Here is a 6,000-nt window from a genome sequence, read left to right on the forward strand (position 1 = left end):
TCAATTGATTCAGGAAGTTAATTTGATGATGTCCATAGAGATCTAGTCGTTCCATACCTCTCTAAGGATTATTCTCTATTATATTCGTGTACCAGTCAGCTGATTAAATCTAAAGTAGCTTATCTGTCAGCGAATTATTCAGTTTCAAAATAGAATGTATTTTGCAATTCAATGGTTCTGAAAAGATATGGCATTATTCACAATGCGCAATTTCATCTCGTGTTTCATTGTCAGCTCGACATTGATTGCGTCGGTATAGCTCTCTTGCTTTGGAGTTTGCTTCTAGATCAAACAACAGTAATAAGGCATCATGATCATTAATCTTATGAGATGTATGCAGTCAACCTTCTAATAGTGTACAAGAGACCTTCGTGTACTGGTTATATCTGTCACTACGAAGAACCTCTACCGACAACCACCGGTATATTGTATTACCATTATTACTATAAAAGATGCCTTCAGAAAAGTGGATAGACACCATTCCACCTGTTTATGGCGTAGCTATTGGTAAGTTCCCTTATGAAGCTTCATGCTGTGATGTGATTATTTTAAAACGGAATACATTAAAAACAATGCAATAGTTTATAAATAATATGTTTTGACAGAAGTTTACTACAACACAGTAGGTATCTTGTCAGTTGTACAAAATTGGCTTTTTAAAGGTTTTATCCTAAAATTATTAATATAACTTTACCATTACATAATTAGGGTTTACGTTGAGAGAAGTTGTCTCACTCTGTGCAAGTTTTATTAAATGTCTCCAATAAACTTGCTGAATTGATCAAATTTGTCAGCTATCTAGAAGATAGTTATAAAACTTACACACATTGAACATTCCAGTTATTGTTGTTCAACTTATATAACTGGATATAGTTAGCAGTCATACAAAGTGTTGAGTCACTGTTCTTGAAGGCAAATGGTGTGATTAATCGATTGTAAATCTATTCACATCTAAATTTCTTTATTTCCAACTTACGGTAACAGGACTGAGTAGTATTCCTCGTGACATCAGAGATATCAAAACAGTCTTCAATGGGGATATTATCGCTTATCTGGGGTGATCACTTTCAACTCAAGTCAATCTTACATTCCTTCTGGTAAATACTTCATTTCTAAATGTTAAGGCTTGTGGAAAGTATTTACAAAACCTATTATCTGTAAGATTTTCTCTAGAGCTGAGCTGCAACCTGGTCAATAAATTTGGAGTTATCACATAAGCACAAAATAATCTGTCTAAAATGCAAGCATAGTTGTGCAGCTCCAAATTTGTAAGTTCATCTGTATTCGAAATAACGATGAAATATCGCTTTAAATCTTAATTTGTACACGGCGTGAAATTTGATGTGTAGTTTAATGTCATCACTAAATGATCTAAATTTAAAGACGTTCCTGTATTAGCACGTTTGAAGGAATTTGGTTTCAAACCAATATCGCTGAAAATATGCAGGAACATGAGAACATGAGAGGCCTATGCATGCTCTAAAACTGAGAGTTAAAACAACCGTTTATCTTTTTGCAATTTTTGGGGAAAAATAAAATACAATGTACACATACAATATTGCACCATTTTGAACAAAGTCACCTCTATAATGCGCATGATAAGTAATATATTAGCAGAACTATAAATTTTGTCAAATTGTTATCTAGGATAGCAGAGGGCATTTCAGTATTGTAGTTAGAAAGCTATTTTTCAAGTAAAAGGTGTGACCTAAACCTTTTGTCAGCGTCTAGTTAGCCGCAGTGATAAAAAGTAGATTTAGTACCATGAAATAGCAGCTGTGTGATATTCTCTACATTTGTTATGATTAACCAATGTGGAGGGTTAAGATCCAGATAGCTGAACAATCTGTGAGCGAGTTAATTCAAATTCAAATCAAACTCAATTAAAATTAGTTCCTCGCAAGCGTATCGCTTTAAACCCACTTATTTATGAGTCACCGGAGCTTTGTGAAACAAAAGGCTAGTTTGCTAGCTCGACAGATGGCAGCACCTGCATACCTTTACGGTTTGAAGGCTGCCTTGTAATCAAGCATGTTATGTTTCAGCCACCATTCGATTGAGCTTGTAACTTATCTCACTAAGTATTAACACACCATTTATTCTAGCAAAACTCGTCCTAATTTAAGGTGGCCTTGCTTCTTGTTTTGTTTATAGTCCTTTGCCAGGCATACTCTAACACTTTCTTGCACTCCCAAGGTTTTTTGTATTTATTTAAAACAACCTATTAAGATAATAAAACAAAAAGGAAGTATTGTTGACTTTGTGTATTGAATATAGGCTCATTCGAAAGCCAAGACTCTGATGTATTGAACTATATAATAAAAAAATTATGTAATTTATGTGCTTTAACTGAGTGACTACTTGTGTTCGACATTCTTTCTAGGAGCAGGCTCATTCGCTGTCTTCATCATAGCAGTTTGCATCACATATCACTGCTGCTGCAGAGCCAAGTTTGAGGATGAAGAAGAGGAGGCAACTACAAAGACAATAAAAAGTACCACAACGGATACTACTAATAATAACAGTTTTGAAAGTGTGTCAGTAAATAGTATTTCTACTATATCTCAACCAGTGTCTCCTAAGCCTTTGAAATATGTCAGTAGTTGTCAGAAAACTTCTTCGGTTACGTAAGATTTGAAATTCGGATAACCATGCGTCAACATGAGCAGTTAAAAATTTTGAAACATTCACAGTTAGGCATATTACCATAGAACAGCTAACACCAGATAATCAATAAGCAGTCCTAAGTACGAGATGGATCACTCATTAACATCAAATGAATGTTGTTTATTTACTTATAATATTAGTGGGATTAGATTGGATGTACAGTTTAGCGCAAGTCCTAGATTCAAGTGAAATTTTAAAATGAAGTGATAATACTTAACTTGTAAGATGAATATAATAAATGCATTGTTATTCGCAAATAATTCGCAATCTTTTAGAATTATAGTTGGCCTGTGTGAATCTTCAGCAGGTAAAAACTCTGAGTTATTTAATAGCGTCTAAACAAAATTTACGGTAATTACAAACAAGTTTTTAATGCAGTTTTTAATATTTTTATATTACATTTGTCATACAACTACTTTGATATTATTGAATTTTCCAGATTCTGGCTAATATCTTGTTTATTGGTAAAATATATTACATTTCAGTCTGTAATGTGCCTTAAGATTTGTTTCACATACTCTGGGAAAATACAATTCCAAAACTGTTTTTAAAAAATTTTTTGATGTATGCTTCTTCACTACATTAGTGCCGGTACTTGCATTGAAGTTTACTGTCATTGGCTTAAAAAGAATATAACTCCAAATGTGTTTCTAATATGCCGTTTTCCCACACGATGAAGAAGGGTCATTAATTATTCATCAGATCCCTTTGTGTTCAAATGATTGCTTCTCTTCTATTATGTAAGAGACATTGATTTATCCTAAAAGCCATTTCATAAACTGCACAAGAGTATCGAAGGCTGTTAGAAGTATAGCTGGCTCATACCTGAACAGGGTTTGTCATCGAAGAAGAAAGAGGTGAAGCGAGTTCAGGCACGTTTTTTCAAGGTGAACCTAATTTACCTTTCATTGTGTTCTTAAATTGTCAATTACTATCCTCATCGATATCTGCATTATGTAGAAGCAGTTTTCATACTTTTCTGAGTATAAAAAGACATAGTTGAAATACAATGCGTATTAGATATGTAACGTATATACATGCGTATTAAATATGTAACGAAGGTTATACAATGCGTATTAGATATGTAACGTATATACATGCGTATTAAATATGTAACGAAGGTTATACAATGCGTATTAGATATGTAACGTATATACATGCGTATTAAATATGTAACGAAGGTTATACAATGCGTATTAGATATGTAACGTATATACATGCGTATTAAATATGTAACGAAGGTTATACAATGCGTATTAGATATGTAACGTATATACATGCGTATTAAATATGTAACGAAGGTTATACAATGCAAAAATGCTATTATGCAAGTATAGTTGAACTTGCATAAAAACCTATCTGAGTAGTAGACATGATCTTCTCTCATAATCTAATATAGCAAATGATATAAGGTTTGAATATCCGTAATAAAACATGGTTGAGCTCTGTGACCATATATAACATCGTTGAGGTTAGTATCAAATTCATATCTAAGGCTACGTTGAGGATGACTAATGACAAGTAAAATGAAACAGATAAATAGTATTTGACCTGTGAACTTGTATCATTTTACAAATCAAATATAATTACGCAGGCCACTGATAGTTTTAATCGAACTTGTTTTGTAAAACAATGTTCGATTAAAATTTGTTTGCAAACAATTCTAAGTAAATATGATCATATCACCTATATAAATACATGTATATATATATATATATACTAGCTGTGCTACTCAGCGTTGTCCGAGTATTAAAGATCAGCTTATAAACAATGAGAAACAATGAGAATTGCCTGCCACCTGCTATTAGCCTGACAGGTTGCCAATGGAAAATTTTAGTAAGCTAATTAATGACAATCACTCAACGCCATCACTCTGCATGGTATGCAAAGCCATTGAGTATGTACTACAATATATCAAATTCTTAAGTGTGGTTTTCTTTTGATTAAATGACAATCTATATATGAAAAGTCATTAATATCTCACCAGCCTATGTTGTCTATTGCCAGACTGAAATAAGCAAAAAACTGGCAAATTTGCACCCTAATCATGCAAAACCATTGTGAAAAAAATGGTTTTATTCTATCAGATAGAACAGTTTTTAGCCGATGTTGAAGTGCTTATCACAAGTCATGGTTATGGTTCTCTTTCGGTAAAATATCGATTAATTGTTGTTTTACAAAATGGCTCGTTATCACTATACATTTTTACCTTCTTGGTATTACTGTAAATAGTAATATACTCTTTCTACTACAAAAGTTTAAAATATAACAAGTCAATTGAGGCTTTTAAAAGTTGTTTTTGAGTGAAGTTTATGCTATACTTGACCTTATCAAACCCACACAGTTTCAGCAGATAAAATGTCTCTTGGCTGGATGTCGACTAATTGCATATTTTCTAATTATTAAACAATAGAAACACTTGATTTTTAAACATCATCATAAAGGAGAAGCAATCTGACTAAGTTTGACATCTAACAGCTGAAAGCTAATCAGGGTTAATTCTGCTTTCAGCAATGGCTTCCTTTTGGTCTGACCTGCAAGTTGAATAACTTACACAGGTTGACAAGAATGTTATTTAGATTCTTATTAACCTGTGTAATATTTTGACTGACTGACTGACTGACTGACTGACTGACTGACTGACTGACTGACTGACTGACTGACTGACAGACTGACTGTTCAACTGACAGAGTGACTGATTTACTGACTGACTGACTAGCATGCTTTGAAACAAACAACAGTGGAAAGCTAAATGAGGACAAACTTTTTAGATGATAATAAGATGCCAGCAATTGCTTGGCTATTGATCTACGACATTCATCAATATATGAAACATTTATTCTTAAGCACCTACCTTAACTCGATGCCTAACTTTGGACTTGAAACCAAACAAACATTAAAAGGATTCAAGAAATCAATATTATTTTACAAATACTAAGTTGGTAATCTCATAAAGTTACAAAGAGTTTGGCCTCCAGCAATATGGCAGTGAGATGTACAACTTCGCACTTTCATCAATTACCTCTTCAACAATAGCTTCTTTATCAATCAATTGTTTATGACTAAGTACACCGAAGCTTTCCATGAATTATGCAGTCTGCAGTCTTTAGAGGACTAAGTAGCGCTTATGAAAAACAATCATCAAGTTTTAATGATAGAAAACTGAATTCTATTCCCGAGCATTAACATTATACAATGGAACAGATATATGGTTAATAATATATGGTTAATAACCCGCGATCAATACAATATTTAAATATCATTGACAAAGTGGACTTCAGTATACTGTGTTTGCTCTTTTCACATAATACTGTAACAGCAGAACTTCAACAC

Source organism: Watersipora subatra, chromosome 7 (genome assembly GCF_963576615.1).
Source record: "Watersipora subatra chromosome 7, tzWatSuba1.1, whole genome shotgun sequence".
In the NCBI taxonomy this organism is placed as follows: Eukaryota; Metazoa; Bryozoa; class Gymnolaemata; order Cheilostomatida; family Watersiporidae; genus Watersipora; species Watersipora subatra.